This window comes from Gopherus flavomarginatus, chromosome 4 (genome assembly GCF_025201925.1).
Source record: "Gopherus flavomarginatus isolate rGopFla2 chromosome 4, rGopFla2.mat.asm, whole genome shotgun sequence".
Classification (NCBI taxonomy): Eukaryota; Metazoa; Chordata; order Testudines; family Testudinidae; genus Gopherus; species Gopherus flavomarginatus.
The window spans coordinates 84,412,792-84,436,434 of record NC_066620.1 but is presented as its reverse complement, the minus strand read 5'-3'; the positions used below and the strand labels follow the sequence as shown (position 1 = coordinate 84,436,434).

The window sequence follows — 23,643 nt, the reverse complement described above, 5'->3', positions numbered from 1 at the left end:
CAACAGTCTAGAGACGATGCCGCCTTCGGCTCAGCGGTCTTACATTCCGCAATGTCTCGCTCCGACCCCACCGCCTAGGTAAGGCTTGGGAATCACCTAACTGGAATGGATATGAGCAAGCACTCGAAGAAGAAAAGACGGTTACTCACCTTTGTAACTGTTGTTCTTCGAGATGAGTTGCTCATATCCATTCCAAACCTGCCCTCCTTCCCCACTGTCGGAGTAGCTGGCAAGAAGGAACTGAGGAGCGGATGGGCCGGCAGGGGTATATATCAGGATCCATAGCGGCGCCACTCCAGGGAGCGCCCAGCCAACTCACCGAGTGTTGCTAGGGTAAAAAGTCTCCGACGAACGTGCACGCGGCGCGCACGCACCTAATTGGAATGGATATGAGCAACACATCTCAAAGAACAACGGTTACAAAGGTGAGTAACTGTCTTTTACCGATGCTGCTGTTTCTCTCTTTTTTTTCTCTTTTCATTTGCCTCCCTCATTCATTTTCTGACTCTTCCTATTTCTTAACTTGTTTGTTTCTCAGGTTCTGACCAGCAGGTGGGAAGGAGCTGCACCATCCTCCTGAGCCATTGGCTACAGTGGTCTCATGACTTAGTCATTTCCATCCTAGCTCACGCTCTTGGTGAAACATCTCCATGCAGGAGCATGTCTATTCCAGCTGCCAGAAGCAGAGATCTGTTGGGCTCTGAATGCAGGTTGGTTTTGCTCATGACTCCGTTTTGAGAAACGCTGCTGAAACTGGTGGGTCTGGGTAGGCTTCTATTTATTTCAATGTGCCTGTCTGCATACATCCCATTACAACCATTGTACCATGTGACAGTGGGTGTCTGGATGGGTTGATAGGGCTCACGTTGCTTCTGCAGACAAGCAGCCCTTGGTTATTTTTAGGTTTGTAATCTTCACAAGCCAAAGTAAAGTCTGGGAAGCAAGGACCATGTTTCTAGTTTAGGAGAGAGTCATTCAGGATCACCATTTTCCACTAGTTTACCCTCTTTTTACCCCACTTAACATCACTTTGAAAGGGCTGTTTATGGAACCTAACAGAGGAATGTTTGCCTACAACTTCTTCTGGAGCCAGTCAATGCCTCCCTGAGTACTGGCCAGTACTGATGTCATGTGTCTTCTCCCAGCTCCTCCCATAGGCTTGCAGGCTGATGCTTTGCTACTATTGTGCCTTTCCTCTGCTGTCTGAACTCTGAGCCCCTGCAATTTGATTTCTAAAACCAGCTTCTAATATACTTTTACTGTAATTACTTTTAAGGGTTTCCCTTTTATAATCACTGTGATGGGTTGGATCAAAGAAACTCCCTGGGAGCTGCCACCTGGTGTGCCCAGACTGCTTCTACCCCTGCCTTCCCTGCCAGCTCGGGGCCCCAGCACCCTGTCTTGCTGAGTCAGACACTCCCGTCTGCTCCAGCAAAGACCCAGGGTCTGAATTACTTGCCCCAAAGCTGCAGGTTTACCTGAAAGCAGCAAACAGAAGTGTTCCTGTCTTTAACACTCAGATGCCCAACTCCCAATGGGGTCTAAACCCAAATAAATCCGTCTTACCCTGTATAACACTTATACGGGGCAAACTCATATTTTTCACCCTCTATAACACTGATAGAGAGATATGCACAGCTGTTTGCCTCCCCAGGTATTAATACATACTCTGAGTTAATAAGTAAAAAGTGATTTTATTAAATACAGAAAGTAGGATTTAAGTGGTTCCCAGTAGTAACAGACAGAACAAAGTAAGTCACTATGCAAAATAAAATAAAATGTGCAAATCTATGTCTAATCAAACTGAATACTGATAATATCACCCTCAGATATGCTTCAGTAAGTTTTTTCCTCAGACTGGACACCTTCCAGGCCTGGGCACAATTCTTTCCTCTGATACAGCTCTTGTTCCAGCTCAGGTGGTATCTAGGGGATTCTTCATGATGGCTCTTTTTTTTTATATATATATCTTTTGCATAAGGCGGGAATCCTTTGTCCCTCTCTGGGTTCCCACCCCCTTCTTCTCAATGGAAAGACACCAGGTTGAAGATGGATTCCAGTTCAGGTGACATGATCACATGTCACTGCAAGTCTTCATTGCCCACTTGCCAGCACACACGTATACAGGAAGGCTTACAGGTAAAACAGCCGTCTTCAGTTAATGGGAGTTATCAAGATTCTAAACCACCATTAATGGCCCCCACTTTGCATAATTACAATAGGCCATCAGAGTTCTATTTCATATTTCTAGTTTCAGATACAAGAGTGGTACATTTATACAAATAGGATGATCACACTCAGTAGATCATAAGCTTTGTAATGATACCTTACAAAAGACCTTTTGCATGAAGCATTATATTCACTCAGTAGCATATTTTTATAAAACCATATAGACTGCAATGTCACCATCACACTCGCCCCTCATTATTTAAATAAAGGGGTTTCTGTCATGTAGGGTCTGCCCTTCATTGCCAAACAAGATCAAATAGCTCAACAAGCCCAATGTCCTATGTTGCCCCCCTTGGCCTTGCTTAGCTTATGACATAGGCACCAACTGCATGAGTGCTCAAGGGCTCAAGCACCCACCGGAAAAAAAAGTGGGTGCTCAGCACCCACCAGCCACAGCTGTTTGGCAGCACTGCCAATCAGCTGTTTGGTGACTTGGAGAGGCACTTGAGGGAGGGCAGAGAGCAATGAGTGACGGGCGGGGTAAGAGCCTTGTGGGAGGGGGCAGAGCAGGGTTGGAAAGAGGTAGAGTGAGGGTAGGGCTCGGGGAAGGAGTGGAACAGAGGCAGAGTTGGGGTGGAGCACCCCCAGGGAAAAATAAAAGGCAGCACCTATGGCTTATGATATCTGGTTTGACCACGCTACCATTTGTTCACTTGTCCCACAGCTGTTTGCTTTTCTTGCCACTCTTCCCTGTAGGCACGATACTCCCTCTAGTGCACAAAGCCACTACCTTTTCCATGTAATCCTTCCTCTAGACTCACTTCTACCAGGATGCCAGAGGACATTGCCAAAAGCACTTTGGAGGACAGGATTAGAATTCAATGTAATCTTGAGAAATTGGAGAATTGGTCTGAAATCAATAAGATGAAATTCAGTAACGACAACTGCAAAGTACTATGCTCAGGAAAGAAAAATCAAAGCACAACTACAAAATGGGGAATAACTGGCTAAGGAGGTAATATTGCAGAAAAGAATCTGGGGATTATAATGGGTCACAAATTGAACATGAGCCAACAACGTGATGCAGTTGTGAGAAAGGCAAATATCATTCTGGGGTGTATTAACAGGAGTGTTGTATGTAAGAACTGAGAGGGAATTGTCCCAATCTACTCAGCACTGGTGGGGCCTCCGCTGGTGCATTGTATCCAGTTTTGAGCACAACACTTTAAGAAAGATGTGAACACATTGGAGAGAGTCCAGAGGAGAGTAACAAAAATGATCTATAAGGAAAGGTTGAAAGAACTGGGCATGTTTAGAGAAGGATGAAGTGGGACATAACACCCTTCAAATATGTCAAAAGTTGTTATAAAGAGGATGGTGATCAATTGTTCTTCAAGAAGTAATTGGCTTAATTTGCAGCAACGGAGACTTAGGTTAAATATTAGGAAAAGTTTTCTAATTCATAGAGATCGTTAGGCACTAGATTAGGTTACATAGGGAGGTTGGGGAGGTCATCGGTCATATGTCTACACTACGCACCTTACAGTGGCACAGCTGAGCCACTACAGCCATGCTGCTGTAAGGTATGTAGTGTAGCCGCTCTTTGTCACCCGGACAGAGCTCTCCTGCCGACAAAATAAAACCACTCCCAGTGAGGGGCAGTAGCTTTGTTGTGGGGAGAGAATTTCCTGTCAAGAAAGTGCTGTCCACACCAGCACTTTTTGTTAGTAAAACTTTTGTTCGTCAGGGTGTGTTTTTTCACACCCCTTGCCAACAAAAGTTTTATCGACGAAAGTGCAGTGTAGACATAGCCTCAATCCTGCCTCAGCATGGGGGATGGATTAGAGAGCCTTTTGAGAAGCCTCCCAGCCCTACATTCTAGGATTCTGAAAATTGGACTAACTGTGGTGTTAGCTCAGAGGTACTGGACATCAGTTTACTAATTGTGCTGGGGATGCAAAGAGCAGGATGATCTTTCACTTCTGTTATTCTGTTTTTATAATGATCTGCATTACAGCAGTGCCTCTAAGCCCCAACCAATGTGCTAGGTGCTCCACAGACATATAGGGAGAGAGAATTCCTGCTCCAAAGGGTTTGCAGTCTAAATATAGAAGACAGACAAAAGAATAGAAGGGGAAAGAGAGGCATAGGTAGATGAAGTGACTTCTCCAAGGTCCCACAGCAGGCCGATGGCAGAGCCAGGTCTCCCAACACTAGACCACACTGTTTCTAATCTTGAAATACTTTGTACACACATGCCACCAGTATGTACACAGGAACCAGCTAAGATCCCTTTGTCGATATATCAGAATGTAAATAGTATTTGTATGCACCTTTTACCTAAAATATTAATGAGCAAAATTCAAAAAGCAGGTATAATACTGTTCATTTAAAGTATTTACAGAGAAATTCAAACCAACTTTAAAAAGTGATGCTTGTATCCACTTTTTTTTGTGCTACATATTTTCCCAGCCTGTTTTAATCTGTGTCTGTATTTGTGCTGAAATGAATACACAGCGAAAATAATCAGAGATACCTCATCGGCTCACTTTAACAGAACCCATATGAAACCTCTCCTGTGAGTCCCGCCAAATGGATAACAGCAGAGCACATTCCACTCATAACATGTAGCATGAGCAGTCAGACAGGTCAATGCTACCATCTTGTGGTGTGAAATATTTTCTCTCTCCCCCCTCCACATGCTTTCTCTTCCTTAAGGATTCCAATTCTGCTTCTTGTCTATCACGTGTCTCCATATATGTGTAGCAAAAGATGAGCTTGAATGTGAGGTGAAAGAATGATTATTTTAGGAACGGGGACTCTGGCATCTCATATATAATAAATGTTGCTTAATGGGTGTTGTTGTTGTTTCTATCTATGACAATAGCTCCTCGATCCTCCAAATGGGGTTGAATTCCCTCAGCATGGTACTCACACAGGGTAAGAATTTTCAGATGTGCCAGAGTTACTTAGGAGTATAAGCCACTGAGGAGCACAAGTCTCTGTCCCTGAGAACTTTCAATTTATATTTACAACAACATAAGATGTTATTTAATTGCCTTAAAAAATTTGGGGTACAATTTGCGTGAAAGACGTACAAAATTTGCATTGTATTGGAAGGGAGCTCTTTTTTTGTTGTGCTAGGAAAGCTAGTACTGTGGCTGTAGCATTAAAGGGGGGGGGAGGGAGCAGAGGATGAATGTTGATGATAAAATAGCTAAAAATGTTTAAATCCAATCTAACAGATCCTGTACTCTACAGGTATTGGTCAAAAAAGCTGCAGAACATCTGGCAGTAAGCATTTAGAAGTGAGTGTTGTGTTAGCTGTTAATACCATTGTCTCCAGGCCATTTTTGGTCAAACAAGGTGGTATAGCTCTGTGAATTAAGTACAGAGAAAATACTTTACATGTTGTTCTGCTGTCCAATAAAAGACAATGTCCATGAAAAGCTTAATTTTTAGGACTTGACCCTGGAAACACTTAAGTGAGCAATCTTTGCTTGCATGACACCATTTGAAGTCACTGCTTTCATACATAAAGATTACATGTACTAACAAGTGTTTGCAGAATTGAGCCCTAAATTACCTTATTTACATTATGAGCATGTTACCTGTACAAGAAGAGTTTATGAGCCTTTTTGGATGTTGAGCTTTAGGTATAAAATCAAAGGCCTTTGTGTAGCTAAGTTGAGGGGGGCATTTAGGGATCTGGGGCAAAAATCTGTCTGGGGATTGGTCCTGCTTTGAGCAGGGGGTTGGACTAGATGACCTCTTGAGGTCCCTTCCAACCCTGATATTCTATGATTCTGTGAAGTGGGCGAAAACCTCAGAGCTACTTCAGTAATGGGTGCTATAGCCAATCCTAAAATTGAACCTATATGTAACTTACAAATCACAAGACTTCACATCTACATATAAAATAGGTTATTAAAACATATAGTCTCACTCCCTTAGTGAGATATGATAATGATGAATTGTTTAAGCACAGACAATTCTATCCTTCCAGGCAAACAGCTTCAGGATTCTTACAACTGTTTTTTACAACTGTCTCCCTATGTCATGGTCAAACTGTTATTCCCCTCCCTCCCTCCCATATTCTGTACCCTGAGGAGACTCCAATCAGAATGCTCCAGTCTCCTTCAGTCACTTGGGATCACTTATTCATAGCAAAGGGATGTGTTTTAAACTAAGCCATTGCTTTTCTACCTTCAAAGGCAGTGGAAAATGGGTTGAGTTTGTGCTGTTATGCAGCTGTTGTGGTCTCTCCAGGGGTAAAAGTAACTTAAAGGACTTACCGGTACTCCAGAGTCCTGCAGAGGGGGAGGGGCCTCAACTGGAAGAGGTGTGGCCTCTATCGGAAGAGGTGAGGCCTTTAAATCCTGGGGCTTTTAAATCAGGATTTAAAGGGCTCAGGGATTCGGCTGAAGCATAGATAGAGAAAATAAAGCTACTATTACTACTACCAGTACTGTCTATAATAAAACCTTACTATTGGAATAAGCCTGAAAAAGTGAAAACTCCACTGTCACATTTTTTCCGTGTCTTCCCTCCTCCTTCTCTAGCCAGGCTGCGGATGCTAGGCTCTGTGCTTTCTCCCTGCCTGGCACTCAGCAGCTGCTGCAGAGGCTTCCCTCTAGCTTGCAGCAGAGAGACTGCCTCCTGCATAGGAACAGTTTAAACTCAGTTGTTCCCTGATGGTTCAGCCCCCAGGGTTAAGAGAGGTTTCTGGCATCTTTGTTAATTTCACTCCCAGTTGTTGAGGGGGGGTGGGAGGGAAGCTGTGTCTGACCCTGGCAGGGGCAGTTCTTTTCTGCCCCCTGGATGAGGGGATCTCCAATACTACTAAAATACAATAGTAGGGGCCGTTGCTGGGGTCGGGGCAGTCGGCGACAGGCTGCAGCTGCATTGTTTGTGGCACACACATTCATACACATACACATACATACTGCGTGTATGTGTATGAATGTGTCACAAACAATGCAGCTGCAGCCTCCCACCGACCAGCAGTGACCCCAGCAAACGGTCCCTGTGGGCTACTGCCTGCAGAGAGCCAGCAGGTGCCGCTGGGCTGGGTCAGCCAAGGAGTAAACAATCAAGACAAAAACCACAGCCAGCCAGCCAGAGAGGGAGCCGGGGGGGGGGGGGGGGGGGGCGGGGGAGGAGGAGAGGAAGGGAAAGTCAGGGGTGAATGAAGGACAACTGGAATAGCCTTCATGAAATATACAAGATATTTAAAGAAAGTTTTATCAATTTCAGCCTCTGCACTCTGCAGGCAGGACAAAACAAAAAGAGATCTGAGATTGCACCCGCTGTCCTAAGGACATTTCAAGTGTTTAAATCAATATAGAAAGAGGGTGGAATGGAATGAAAACTACTATTTCTTTCAAAGGAGGAACAATAATTTCACTGAATATTCAGTTTTCCCCTCCAATCCCGTTGTGGTTTTGTCTATGGGGGCTATTTGCTTTCCTTGTAAATCTTTAGTTGCTTTACCCAAAATAAACCCTAATCATCATGACACATCTTTCCACCATGTTCTCCATGCTTTTTGTGTTGTTTTTTTTTAAACAGTAACATTTCAAAGAGCATCTGCAAGCGGTTTGGACATCACAACCATGATCCTCTGCTGGGGAGGGAATGGGATAGATTTGAACTTGGAAATGGTTCCTGATTTTGATTGTGTTTAAGAGATCCCCTCATCCCGGGAGCAGAAAAGAACTGCCCCTGCCACGGTCACACACACCCAACAACAACTGGGAGTGAAATTAACAACGATGCCAGAAATGGTTCCTAACTCTGGGCACTGAACTGCACAGGGAACAGCTGAGTTTAAACTGTTCTTCTGCAGGCAGCAACAGCAGGCATCTCAGCCAGTCTACTGCAAGCTAGAGCCTAGAGGAAAACCCCTGCTAGGAGGAATGGGTAGGAATTCAGAGCCTTGACTGCAGCCTGGCTGGAGGATGGGGAGGGAGGAGACAAGAAACCAATGTGACAGTGTTTTCCCCTTCCACCTGCTTTTATTAGCTCAGGATTTAAACTGTGCAGCCAAATGCTTGTATTTGTTGTGTATATTAATAGGAGAGATCCCCTCATCCCCAGGGGCAGACAGGGACTGCCCCTGCCATGGTCAAACACACCCTCCCCCCAGCTACTGTGAGTGAAATTAACAAGGAGGCCAGAAACCTAGCCCTGGGGGCTGAACCATCAGGGAACAGCTGAGTTTAAACTATTCTTATGCAGGGAGCAGGCTTCTCTTTCCCTTCCTCAGTCAGTCTCCTTTTCTTACCGCCAGCTTACTTTCACCTCTGGGTCTCTCTAAAATGAAAGTCAGGAATTGATGGGTATCAATTCCTCTGCTCAGCATCTGCTTCTGTTCTCCTCACAGTTCTGCTTCCACTTTCTTCCTGCCTCCTGCACCCCATATATCCTCTAGCCTCTCTCGGTAGCAGGGCATTCTTAACATGCAAGCAGCCAGGGCCACACACACGTTTTTCAAAAAAGTATTTTAGTTCATCTTTAAAGAAGGTAAGAAATTATTCTACCTTATATAACATAACCCAGAGTTATTATCTGGATAACCCCAGTGGAAGAACACTTATACTAGTCACTGATGAGGTTAAATACACATTGAAAGTGCTGGAAATATCACTGGGAAGATGTATTTCTTTGTAGAGGTGGTCAAAAAGTTGCTTATGAGGCACATCCCTAAATAAGATGTATTAAAGTACTGGAACTTCATTTAAGCCATTGTCCTTTGCAGGCACAACCCTGCAAAGGCTGAGTGGTCCCTGCAAGCTGAGCTCCATGGGAGCTGAAACTGTTCAGTACCACACAGGCCCAGGCCCTCAGTCATAGCTAATCCATCCAAGAGAGTTATACTGTGTTCATCACTGTCAGATCTGAGCCCCTTTTAGCCTCCTGTAGCTTCAATGGGGCCAGACACCGATCTGTAATACAAAATGCTTTTTGGATTATTGTAGCAGAATGAGATGCTGGCCTTATTGGAGACCAGGTACAGTTACATTGCCTTGGGGAGAGATCAGTTTTGAGAGAAGTTTTCCAGACTGTTTCTGCCTCAAAACAACTTAACAAAGACTGGGATTTTTTCTGGGGCCAATGGAAGTTTGACCTCCAACTCCCATTGTATTTAAACATGAAGTTGGGTGCTCAAGCCCTATAAGCCTTTTTGAAAACCCTTGCCAAAGTTCCAGATGGTATCTCCAGCACACTAATAATGCTGAAAGCAATATCCTCCAATGACACAAACTCTTCTTAGAGTCATTGGGAGTTTGCTTGGGTACAGACTTGCAGGGATTGGCTCTGAGTTTTTTACTTCTTGTATTCAACAGGAAAGCAGTGAGTGGGGTTCTGTGAATTTAGACAAGCACACATAAGTATCTGACATACTGATGGTCAGCTAGTAATAAGGAAAGTTGTAAGACTCCTGAAGAGTAACAGAAAAATGAGGTGATTAAAAACTACACACGTAACCCTTTCTGTTAAAACAGCTTTTTAAGGGATGTTTGCAGTGCACACTAACCTGTGGAGTTGGCGCTTATACCTGGCTTCAATGGAGAGATGCCTTCCTACAAAAGCGGTGCCTGGGGGGGGGGGTCACGTGCCCCCCTAGATTTGCTGCTTGGTTTGTATGGAGCATGCTCACATGAACAGAGCATGCTCAATAACACTGCTGAAGCTGAATGCTCTCCCTCTGACCCCCCACTATCAGCAGGCATGGGTTGTCTCTACCTTCCTACCACCCTGTGTCCTCTCTAGCCGGGATGCTGTCACTGTGCCATCTCTTGATGCAATACTGTCTCCATATCATCTCTCATCATAATGTTCCCTATAAGCCATTTCTCACTGCACTGTTGTCTCTGTCTGTAACGCTGAGTCTGGGTCCTCAGGCTCCTAACCCACCAATAGAGATTTCAGTTCTATGGATGCTGTGTAGGGGCATGTTGCCACTGCCTCTGTGTTGTCTATTGTCACTCAGGGCAAAGAAAGTACAGTTCTATTGTATTTTTGTCACACAATAATGATTATAACATTTCATTACCTGTACCCACAAAACTTAAATGAATCTTAACCAAAATGACCAAGTTGTTCACACTGGGATGATGGGAACAATACGCACATAAGGTCTGGCCCATTCCACTTCTTCCTCCAGTTCACCATTAGATGGCAGCAGAGAGCTCCTTCACCAGAGCTCCAGAGTTGCCACAGGCAAGGCGTAATTTTCTATCCTGTGGTGCCTAAAACTGGAAGATAAATATCACTATGGAAATTCAATACAAAGTAAGCTTTTAAACTGAAATGACTAGGTTTGCTAGCATTGAAAGGAACACAGAGGTCACATATCAGTAAAACAATATCCTATAAAATCCTTCTTCATACTTCCCTGAGCCTCTTCCACGAAAACAATTAGTGGATACTCTAGATTCGAATGCTATGACTCACTCCTGCAATTCAGTCAAGTTTTATGATCATGCAATTGCTTGATTTAGTGAAGGGAAATAGGCAATTGTGAGAATTTCCTGCCTTTTCTTTTTTGCCTCTTTGTAATTTTTCTGTACATTACACCACAGGCATATATGATTGCAGCAGGAACTTCCAGATGCTATTGGGGGAGCTCACTCTTCTCACAGCCTTTATTCAAAAAAACTTTTGTCCAACAGCGAATGCACTTCAAATATTTGTCAGTGCTCTGTAGTCCAGCTGTTAGCACAATACCATTTTTTATTAAAATGATTAAACAATCTGTAACCACCTAGAGAGTAATAAGCTTATAAGGAATAGTCAGTATACAACTGCCAAGAACAAATCATGCTAAACCAATATAATTTCCTTCTGTGACAGAGTTATTGGCCTAGTGGATGGAGGAGGGGAAAAGTAGACGTGATCTATCTTGATTTTAGTAAGGCTTTTGACACAGTCTCACATGACATTCTCATAAGCAAACTAGGGAAATGTGATTTAGATTAAATTACTATACTTAAAGAGTAGTTATCAATGATTTGCTGTCAGATTGGGAGGATGTATCTAGAAGGGATCTGCAGGGGTCTGTCCTGGGTCTAGTACTATTCAATATTTTGATTAATGACTTGGATAATGAAATAGAGATTATACTTATAAAATTTGTGGCTGACACCAAACTGGAAAGAGTTGCAAGCACTTTGGAACACAGGATTTGAATTCAAAACAACCTTGATAAATTGGAGAATTGGTCTGAAATCAATGAGAAGACATTCAATAAGGACAAGTGCAAAATACCTCACTCAGGAAGGAAAAATCAAATGCACAGCTACAAAATGGGGAATAACCAGCTATGTCGTATTACTGCTTAAAAGGATCTGGAGGTTATAGTGATCACAAACTGAATATGAGTCAACAATGTGATGCAGTTGTAAAAAAAGGCTAATATGATTCTAGGGTGTATTAACAGAAGTGTCACATGTACCATGTGGGAGGTAATTGTCCCACTTTATTTGGCACTGGTGAGGTCTCAGCTGGAGTACTGTGGCCTGTTGTGGGTGCACCACTTAAGGAATGATGTGGACAAATTGGAGAGAGTCCAAAGGAGAACAAAAATTATAAATGGTTTAGAAAACCTGACCTATCAGGAAAGATTTAAAAAATGGGCATATTTAGTTTTGAGAAAAGAAAACTGGGGGGCAGGGGAGGCTGGTAACAGTCTTCAAATATGTTAAGGGCTGTTATAAAGATGAAGGTGATCAATTGTTCCCCATATGCCCTGAAGGTAGGGCAAGAATTAATTAGCTTAATCTGCAGGAAAGGAGATTTAGAGGAGATTGTTGGAAAATCTTTCTAACTATAATGATAGTTAAACTCTGGAATAGGGAGGTTGTGGAATCCCCATCACTAGTGGTTTTTAAGAACAGGTTGGGCAAACACCTCTCAGGGACGTTGTAAGTTTACTTGGTCATTCCTCAGTGCACGTGCTGGTTTAGGTGACCATTCAATGTACCTTCTAGCTCTACATTTCTCTGATTCATAATTTTCTTAATAATAGTTGCATTGCAGGTTGGCCGTGAGGAAGTAATATTTCCATATATGTATCTTGAATTTATTGATTTTTTGCACAGACAATCCATGCCTGCGGACAGTGGGAGGAGGCACAACCCCACATCCTCTAGGCAGGCCTCTCCCTTCTGGGAAGCAGGTCCCCACTTCCAGGAAAGCAGCAGCCCCTCCCTGCAGCTCCCAGCTGTTCCTCTTCCTCTTCCATTAGAACTAAAGCAGCAGCACCTCTGAGCAGCTCTCAGCTGTTCCTTTGCTCCTGCCTCTGCCTCTCCCAGTTCCCACCTTGCACAGCTCACTGGCTTAGCTGCTGTGCAGAGGAGGGGGCCTGGTAGCACCATGTGACCCCGCATTTCCTCCCTGCCCTCATAAGTTGCCTCTGCTTTTTTGCTTATTTGTAAACCTCCATTAAAGACAATGACCCTCCCCCCACTAAAACAATTTAAAAATTGTTAATATTCACCACAATATTACATGGTAACTCCATCTAACTTTATGAACCACCTGCAAGATTTTAACAGTAAATATTGTGCTGAGTGGTAAATCTATACTTATTAAGGGGCTGTAATGTTTTCACAACTGTAACTGTAGCTTTCTCTAACTTCCCCAGTACACTGCTAATAAAAGGAACACTTTAGTCTTGAAACAATGCAAGATTCCAGTGACACTGGAAAACTGAGTGCTTTTTTGGTGGTCTATGTGCAGGGGTGTTCATCTGTTCTAGCAGAAAAATCTCAAAAAAGTTGGCAACTAATCATGTCCTAAAAAGGAATTTTAAAAATGTAAATTAGAAATTCTATATGTACATACTTTGTCATTTGGACTGCAGCTTCCCTGTTTGTTCTGCACAGCACTGTCAAGATTATAAAAGTGGGAGGGAAGCATCAGCACTGGGTCACCACCAGCACCTCCTCTTCTGGCTGGTTTGTGAATGGCTGGAACTATTTGTGTCAAGTTCGTTAATAGTTTTGGATTGAGCCAAACTGTTTTTCATCATATAAACTACTTGTCCAAAAAATTTGCCCAACTCTAATCAGGAGTGAGCTGGAACAGTAAGCCTATATCTAAAGTAACTTTCTCATCCAAGGGATCTTGCAGGTCTGATGGGAGACCTAAAGTTCTACTGATCATTAATGGGAAATCCCACCCTGTTTCACAGGAAAGGAGATGACTTCTCCTGACAAGCCGCAGCTGCCCCTTCATAAGATTATGTGGAGAGAGAAATTGAAGGTTTTGGTGAAAGTCACCATGTTGCTCAGTGATCCCCTTTTGCCTTCTCTCTGCCTGTTCTCTATTCCCAGACATTTGGGGGTTTTTTTGCTTTTTTTTAACCTCTTCTCCATTTTCCTTTCTCTCTCTCCCTTTTCTCTCGTGACTCATCACTTTTCTTTCATTTCCCATCTTTCCTCTTTTGACTTTGTCCTTCCATTGCTCTTCTTTCATCCTTTCCTCTGTCTCACCATATACTCCCTCTTTTCTTGCTTTTCTTCTCCCTTTTGTATGCAGGTACATTTTCACAAGGGCTGAGGCATGGCTTCCCTGTTCATAGGTGCAGTTTGTACCAGCACATTTGGTGCCACCTTTTGGCAATGGCAAAATTAACTGTGGGCACAAATCTGAGAATCTGTTCACTATTCAATACAAAGTAATCAGGATGCAAATTGCATTTGCAAAAGCAAGGCTGCCCTTCTGAAATGTACCCTGTAATATCTTTTCCCCACTCCACAATCCTCAGACTCCAGGCTACACTCCTGAGAATCTGAAACCATTTTGTTCTTCTTTCATAAGCCAACTAGATATCTTTGTTCTTGTTCCTTTTAAAGATATATATAAAGGAATGAGGAAATAAGAGTGTAAAGGGGGAAGCAACACTTCCATTTTTAGCAGTTGACAGCACACTTCTGGACTGTTCTAATGGCCTTCATTTGTTTTAGAAGAATATTTTGCAGAAGCCAGTTTTAATATTTTGAATGGTGCCATCCCATGTTTAATGTTTTATGTAGCATATAGTTGAGAAATGTGGCCCTGTCAAGACCCATACATTCCTTTTTACTGGGATCTTTCTGTTTTCTGTGATAGCATCCAGAGAAAAATACATGTGATAATTAAATTATAATAAACCTGATAACATTGCTATACCTGGAAATTAGATTGTATACTGAATATGTTGGCATGCTTGTATGTTTCAAAAGCATGTGCAAAGTCTGGGTTTAGCCTATTTTAGAAGCTGAGGGTGAAATCCTAGCCCCATTGAACTCTATGAAAGTTCTGCCATTAGCTTCAGTGAGGTCAGGATTCCATCCTGAAACAGGACCCGAGTTTGTCCTGGTTATTGGTTTAGCAATGGAACAAACTGCAGAAGGTCGTAGAATTCATTCCTGCCCTGGGTTTGTTTTGTTTTGTTCTTTCCTTCCTTTGACTGTTCCTTTTCCCTTTAGATGTTGCCAAGTGAACGTGTTGCTTATGAGAGGTGCTGGGACAGGCATATCAGGCTAGGAGCGTCTGTGCATATTTTCTTCACATTGCTTTGCCCCTATGCCTCTTCTCTTTTCTGGAGGGCTTTTCTCCACGGGAAGGATGGCAGTTCAGTTTCCAGACCCCAGCCCACTTTTGGAATAACTCGTTAGGGTATTTTCTATTCTTGTGAAGGTTTTATTACAGAGATCAGGATTTTGCATCACACAAAAGTGAAGTTACTTGGAATTGTATCTAACCAAGATGAATATTTTGGCAGCAATCACTACAACCTTCTCCCCACATCCCCACAATTGCTGTTCTATGTGCAGCTGGCTCTTTCGTGTTGCTGATCAATATTTTATTAGTCTGTTGATTAAAGTGTAGGCTTTGGGCCACTGGCCAATTTCTAATGCTGACAAGTGGTAGGAAAAGTAATTCATTCAGATGGAATATAAGTCTTTTAGAGGTGTTTGTACTTTCTGAAAGGAAAGTAATCCCTTATTATGGACTTGGCTTAGTTTAGTTTGCTGAACAATACTCTCAGCCTATTATTTTACCACCAATGCATTAAAGTAGGTCCATAAATACAGGCAACAGAATTAGAACATTATTGTAGTAGGAGATGATAATACACCATACACAAAAGTACATCATATCTTCAGTTAGAAATCCAACAAATCCAGCAGGCAGACTTCCATGTATTATCTCACAATAATTGCCCATAGCCAGCAGATAGTTTGTACTGCATAAGACAAGTTATTTATATTTTATATTTAGCCTAAAACTGTAATAACATCCTCTGGCAATGGCATTATCTGATGGTGTCTGAAACCGATCTCCCTTCCTATTTCCAGGTCTTAACAAATGACAATCTTTGTATCATCTGATGTTATTTCCTGAGTTTGAGATTAAAATGAGAGGTTTTTAAAATTCATTTAGCTGAGTTTTTTGAAGTAAAAATCTATTTTAGACAACGATATTTCCCAGAATTGTTTGTGTGTGGTTTCTATCACCATCCAGAATGTTTCCTTGAAAATTCTAATCATATAGCCAGCAGCATTACTGCCAGCAGAGTAGTAATACAGGGTTGGCTACTGGCTTAGCCTATAGGCAGTCAGAGAAATGTTTGTGCCTGGTCGACGAGCAAGGACTTGTGAAGTTCTGCTCACCAAATGTAATTTATTTTTTTCTATTGACTAAGACATGTAGATTCCTGTCATTTTACCCTCTGGCTCCCCTCCCCCCATCCTCCCCCTTCAGTTGTCAGATGACAAACTACATTAGGGGTGTAGGGAAGGCAGCAATTAGAAATAAAAACAACATCAGGGGAAAATCTATGGCTGGCAGGGCTAAGGACAATAAAAAGGATTTAAAATATATTAAGAACAAAAGAAATTCTAATAGTAGTATAGGCTCATCACTTGTTGGAGATGGTAAGATTGTTAATAACGAAGCAGAAAATCAGAAGTGTTCAATAAATATTTCTGTTCGTATTGGGAAGAAGCAGGATGATGTGTTTGTATCCCCTGAGGATGATGAAGTACTTTCCCCTCCATTAGTAACAAAGGAGGATGTTAAACATCCACCAGGGATAAACATTTTTAAGTGAGCAGGCCTGGATAACTTGCACTTAAGAGTGCTAAAACAGTGTCTTTGGACTGCTGATGTTAATTTTGGAATACATCTTGGAACACCAGGGAAATACCAGAAGACTGGAAGAAGTGCTACCGTTGTGATAGTGTTCAGAAAGGGCAAGCAGGATGACCCGGGTACCTATAGGCCAATTAGACTGACATCAATCCTGGACAAGATAATGGAAAAGATGATACAAGATTAACTGATAAAGAATTAAAAGATAAGACTTAATGAATAATGAACACCAGTCATCATTGTTTTATGGAAAATATGTCTTCTTAAATAAACCCGATTTTATTCTTTGGTGAGATTAAAAGTTTGGTTGATAAAGGTAATTATGTAGATGTAATATACTTAAACTTTTGTAAGGTGTTTGACTTAGTACTGCATGACATTCTGTCTAAAAAAATTAGTGCTACGCAGTATCAATAAAGCATATTTTAAACAGATTAAGAACTGTCTAAATGACAAATCTCAAATGGGGTGTTTCTAATGGGGTTCCGCAGAGATCAGTAGTAGACTTGATACTTTTCAACATTTTCATCAATGACCTAGAAGTAAAGATAAAAGTCACTGCTGATAAAATTTGTGGATGTTGCAAAGATTGGCAGAGTGGTAACAATGAGGATGGGGCAGAAATACAGAGCAATCTGCATTGCTTGGTAAACTGGGCCTATTCAAACAAAATAGCTTTTAATACAGCCAAATGCCAAGTTATACATCTAGAAACAAGGAATTCAGACTGTATTCTGGAAAGCAGTGACTCTGAGAAAGTTTTAGGGGTCAGAGTGGACAAGCAACTCAATGTGAGTTCCCCCTGCAAAGGCAAGGATAAAAATGGCTAATGTGAACCATAGATGTATAAATAGAGGAGAAAGGAGGTAATTTTTAGCATTGTATCCAGTATTGGAGAGACAGATATTGGAATACTATGTCAAGTTCTGGTGTCCACATTTTGGAAAGGATGTTGGAAAACTGAAGAGGGTGCAGAAAAGAGCCACAAAAATAAGGGGTGGAAAAAATGTCTTCCAGTAAGAGACTTAAAACACTCAAACTGTTTAGCTGTTCAAAACGAATGACGAACAGGTGACTCGATCATTGTCTCTAACTACCTAGGTAAGGAAAAAATATTTGATAATGGGCTCTTCAGTCTAGCAGACAAAGGTATAACAAGATCCAAATACTGGAAGTTGAAGTGAGACAAATTCAGATGGCAAATAAGGTGTAAATTTTTAACAGTGAGCATAGTTTATTTATCTAAAGTTGTGGGGGGATTCGCCATCACTGGCAATTATTAAATCAAGATTGGATTTTATTTAAAGATCTGCTCTAATTCAAACAGAAATTATTTCACGGAAATTCTATGGCCTGTGTTATACAGGAGGTCACTCTGGCTTATCACAGTTGCCCTCGGGCCCTGGAAGCTATGAAAGAAGACCCTGAGAGGTGTCTTGATTACAGTGTGTAAGTGCCTTCATGTGAAGAAAAGATCAGATAGATTAAAGAGCCATTTACTATCAGAAAGCAACATAACAAGACCTAATAGTTAGAAGCTGAAGCCAGACAAATTCAGATGAGAAACTAGGCACATTTTTTTAACAGTGAAGGTGATTCAACCATTTGACCAAACTATCAAGGGATGGGATGGATTTTCCATATCTTGCTGTCTGGATAACAAGGATGGATGCATTTCTGGAAGACATATTTTAGCCAAACAACTTATTGGGACCAATACAGGGATAACTGGGTGAAATTGAACAGGCTGTGATATATATGAGATCAGACCAAATGCCCTGGCTGGGATGATTTAGTTGGGAATTGGTTTTGCTTTGGGCAGGGGGTTGGACTAGATGACCTCTTAAGGTCCCTTCCAACCCTGATATTCTATGATCTAATGATCCCTTGTGGCCTTAAACTGTATGAATCTCTTAATTAAACTAGCGTTAAGGTTCAATACATAGCAATATCCTAAGAGTAAAAACCGCACAAGGATGTTGTAATTATCTCCAAAACAAGGGTTATAAACCCAGGGATTTCAGAATTACAGTTAAATTTGAAAGAAATAAAAACTTTTTAAGGCATAGAAGTACACAGTTAGGGCACCCAAACAGCCCAAGCTCTGCCCTGTAGTGACACTGTGCAATAACCACACAATTATGTTTAGTGCATAACAGTTTTTAGTCCCAGATTAGATTAAATTGTTGTTTTTTTTAAATACATGATTAATTCCAATTTTTTGCCTTGTGGTGTCACTACAGGGCAGAGCTACAGCCGGTTGCCTGCCTTAATTGTGCACTTCCAGACCTTCATGTTGGATTTCTTTTAATCGTAACTCTGAATTTCCTAATATTGTGAGATTTGGGACAGTTGGCACCAGTGATTTTCCTCTCCCTCCCCCCCTGCAATTTGTTTTTGTTATGCATTTGACAGTATTCTTGTTAATGGTCAGTTGAACTTCCTGTCCCAAGCACTAGCCTGACAACATCACTTTCTTGCCCTGGGGAACATTCACATGCATGCTCTTCCCCAGGCTTTGCAAGAGGGTGTTTATCAGCAAAACTGAAATGAAGAGACAGCCAAGCAGATATGTATATGGACAGGCAGGGAGTGTGGAGGAGAGGTGGCCCCAAGGATGTTCGCTGGTGTTATTCTCTCATCCACAAAAAAGATCTCTATTAACATCAGCAAAGGAGCAGAAAAACCCCTTATAACTCTGTCACAGGGTTCTATTTCAGTTACCTCGGGTTGTACTGCTTAACCTGTTTCTATCACCTCACTGTCATAAACACACCCGAGCTGTTTTCCTTCCACCATTTGTACATTTTGTCCTTTTGCTCTTTTATACAGAGAGCCTAGCACAGGCTTCTTGCAGCAGGCACTTTCTACCCAGCTCACCTCCTGAGCTCCCCCCCTTGCTTCCTGTTCCTTCTACTTATATTCTCTCAATTATATCATTACCCTAGTAATTGCCACCCAGATGCTCATAATCCCCCAATAAAGAGTGGCTAACTGTCTTCAGCTGGGCCTGCAACCTTCTTGATGCTGTAGCAATGTCAGTGATCAGGGTGCTGCTGCTGCTAGTACTCAGGCACAAACTCTTCATAAGGGTCTAGAAACTGGGAGCTGCTGAGAGTGCTGTGCTACTCCTGGCTCTTGGGGTATGTCTACACAGCAAACCTGTGGCTGGCACAGAGCTTTTTTTCTTTGCTACACAGACAATACCCTTAGATGTCTGGTAGCATGCTCGGTGTGCCATGCACTCAGAATCAAGCACTGTGGTTGCTGCAAGCACTAGGTCCTGCAGGCTCCAACCCTCACTAGGTTCCCATCAACCTCACAGAGTCTAATGAATAGCAAAGAGCTGCTTCACTAGGGCTGCCAGACATAACCCCAATTACTCTTGGCACAATTGCTTTAAATTACAAACAAAATAAGAACCAGCAGTCCCTAGTCCAGTACAGAGGTATGAAGATGGGGCTTCTCAGGCCCAGTGCTAGGAATTCTCTTTCCAGGAAGCTCTCAGCTAGCGGTAACAATGTACGGGCCTGCAGATTCTCCGGACAGAATCCAGTCCTTTTCTGTCTTGCTGAGACCTATCTGCACAGCCCCCTTGTTTGAAGGTCACTCCTATCGCTGCTTCTGCTCTTGCCAGTAGGGTTGCCAACCCTCCAGGATTGTCCTGAAGTCTCCAGGAATTAAAGATTAATTTTTATTTAAAGATTATGTCATGTGAGGAAACCTCCAGGAACACATTCAAACAAAATGGGCAACCCTGCTTGCCAGAAACAGGCTTCCTCCCAGCCCAACTCTTAGTCTTTCGGTCCCAACTCCCAATTTGCCTAATTTTCTCTCCACAGCTAGCTCCTGTTAAAGGAGGACTGTTGCTGTTTCTCTTGGATTAGTATGTTTAAGACATATTTAAGACAAAATAATTTTGGGGTGTGTGTGAAATGCTGGTCCATTTAAGTCAACAAGAGTTTTTCCATTGACTTCATTGGAGCCAGGATTTTGCATCCAGTGCTCTGATTTTTAAAGAGAATACAGTTTTATAATCCTGCATCTTGGCAGGGGGTTAGACTAGATGACCTTATCTTGCTTCTAACCCTATGGTTCTATAATTCTATAATGAAGAACATCTTTCATACAAACAACATCTCGAACACTTCACAGAGTCGTGAACATTTACAGAGTTAAATAATACACACAGCCAAATTTAATCTCATCTGCTCTGTCCATGATATTACTAAGCTCTTGTCACTGGGGTATCTAAGGTAAGTGCTGATAGCCTAGTGGAAATAAAATTAAGAAGTGTAAGGAAATGAAGAAAAGCGATGTTTGCAGCTGTTTTGAAATGAGAGGCAAGAGGTGATGAGACACAGAGCTTCAGGAAACCTGTTCCAGATGGCAGCAGCTGCAGACGAGAGTACTCTTACAATGATGTCAAGGTTGCATGAAGGTACTGTACAAAGAGGTCAGTTCCAGACAAGCAGAGGAACAAGAAAGAGAGAGAGGCCCATGGAAGGGTTGAAAAACAATGAGGGCAATTTTGAACTGGATTCTGTAATTAGTGGAGAGGCAGCGAAATTGTTAGAAAATGAGAGGGCGATGGCCTTGCATGTTATACAGTGGTCACCATTAAAGAGGCAACATTTGCCAAAATCACACACCAGTATCTGAGACACTACAGTTCCTGTTCCTCCAATCTAAAATAAGAAGTGGTTTGAGCATTGGCCTGCTAAACCCAGGGTTGTGAGTTCAATCCTTGAGGGAGTCATTTAAGGATTTGGGGATTGGTTCTGCTTTGAGCAAGGGGTTGGACTAGATGATCTCTTGAGGTCCCTTCCAACTCTAATAATCTATGATTCTAAGAAATAACAGGGTGGCAAATGTTGGCTTTTTAAAAGCATTCACTTTATGTGGGAAGACAGCAACATTCTGCATATAGATTAAAAACCTGGGACATGGAGATATAAAGAATATATGTGAACAATAGTAAAACTGAGGGGTGATGAATGTATTGATGATGATTACAGCAAATGCTGAATCCAGGCACTGGTGTACATGGATAATGTGGTGATAGGAAGATATATAAACACAGGAGATATGAAAGAAAAAAGAAAGCAGAATCCAGCCTGAAGCCAAAAGAAGATTAAGACAAAATCACAAATGTACCTAGTCAAGGTAAGCAATTAAAGGTATCAAAAGAAGTAAAGTTGAGTTTATCATTGCAAAAGTGGTGGTGACAGCTCAAGGTGGAAGGGGAGTTAACTAAGAGGGAAAAGATAAACAAAAAATAGAGATGAATAAAAATAAAAACGAGAGATGACAACTAGCCTTTGTGGAAGTCAAACCAGAAGAGGGGTCTCAGGATAGATGTTGATGGCTGCAATAAGATGGAAGGGGAAAAAAGACATCCTCAGAAAAATGATAGTGGCCTTAATACACAAAAAAGGGCAGTTTCCTTACTCTATGGCCTGATTGAAACCTGAAATATAGATTGCAAGTTCCTCAGAGACTGATGGCATGTCATGGCTGTACATTATAATGCACCTACAACAGTTAATGTTTCTGATATCCAAATCCACAGACTGAGAAATTCAAACAGCGCATATAAACAAAACTAGTTGAAAGGATTAGTTCAAGAATATAAACCAGATATAGTTAATCTAACTTGAAATAAAATAGAAAAGATCCCGAGACACATCCAAAAGGAACATAATTCTTAGTGAAGAATTAAGTTAATGAAAATCATAAGCCACCGAGATGCATGCAGCACAGTGATTGCTTCCAATATCATATCACATAATTGTATGCATGCTCCCTTGAATGTGAGAAGAAAAAATTTTACAACATACAAAATACAATCTCACCAAAGAACTCCTGTGTGTGCACAGTGACTGCATGATCAAAGTGATGCATTGTAGATTTAAATTGAAAAGCAAAACATTTTGCATGTAGTATACACATAGGCACTTCCCAAAGTAAGTGGTGGGGTGGAATATCCAGGGCTTCTAGAAGTGTATGGGAAGATGCTTACCAATACAGCCCTTCATATAGCACAGCTGATTGCCCCTGCACAGGCTGGTGTAGAGGACAGGGCTTGGGACCATGGTCTTGCCTCCTCTCTTCCCTCACTGGAGTACTGGAATCTGTGCACCTCAAGGGGAGTAAAGACAGAGTAGCCCCTGGGCTACCCTGAGTGCAGGAACTGCAAATTGACCTGAGTTTTATTCAGGCCAAGGAAGTAGGAATTAGGACAATCTGGGCCACAGTGACATGAATGTGTATTAATTTAAATAACTGTAAGCATTCTTTTACAATGTAAGACTCGCACACATCCTCTTTTCAAAAGAGTTGAAAAAATGCTGTTAATCTGCTATTTTAGCTTATTTTACCATATAACTTCAATCCATAGGAGTCTGAAATTTCCAACCATTCAAAATCCATACCACTGTGGATTTTAATCTCCACACACAAAAGCAGATATTTCTCTCTCTCGCAGGTTTCTCTAACTTATAAATAAGCTTAGCAAAATTCAACTTATATTGTTGTATAATTTCAAGAGATGATCTAGATGTTTATTTTTAAGTATTTTTTATTTTTATTTATTTAAATTTTCACACTTGTGGGAAATTATGGGAGGTGTCAGACACTAATTAGTAAACGACAGTAGATATTGAGATTCAAGAATGTTAAAGCTTTGTAACCATTAAACCACAATTTCTCAGCATCACATATCAAAATATATTAACTGTTTGCAAGCAGCACATTTTGCCTATCTTGTAAATGTATGTTATTACTGATGGCAATATTTTTCCTTGGTTTGTGTGTGTACAATGAAATCGACATTTACAGACATTCACCGACAAAAAGCTAATCCTTGCATGCCTTCTCAAAGCTACATCAAGCTCAGGACACTTGGACATAGTCCATAATAAACTAAGTGCTAAGTTGGCCAAAATTGGTTAAAATGAATTAATTTCAAGGTGGAATCTGGAATATTAATCAGTCAGATACGAAGTGTGCAACTTCAGTCCAAAAGTACATTAAAAACCAATCAGGAGATACAAACTTTAGTATGACTACTTATCTAAATAAGAACAGCCATGTGCATAAAAATTTGCAGCTCCTTAGATTGCAAGCTCTTCTGGGCATGGACTTTCATCTGTCTATAAAGCACCTGACAAACTTTGGGTGTTATAGAAATATTCTATTATACTGCATCTTTTATATGTCATGCAAAGATAAATCTCATTCTAAATTTCATTATACAAATTACTACAGAATTAAACGCTTGATTTTTGCAGTTGTGTACAGAAGTTGGAAACTGCACACACTGGC

The 23,643-nt window shown here is 41.6% G+C and overlaps 1 protein-coding gene across 1 annotated transcript in view; it reads left to right on the top strand.

The window, feature by feature from the left end:
* The window catches only part of LOC127048946 (disrupted in schizophrenia 1 protein-like), a 242,375-nt gene that overhangs the window by 9,709 nt on the left and 209,023 nt on the right, over window positions 1-23,643 (top strand). Inside the window, exon 2 of the mRNA XM_050949085.1 lies at window positions 539-710. The gene's annotated coding sequence lies outside the window, so the exon portion shown is untranslated. The remainder of the gene's footprint in view (window positions 1-538; window positions 711-23,643) is intronic.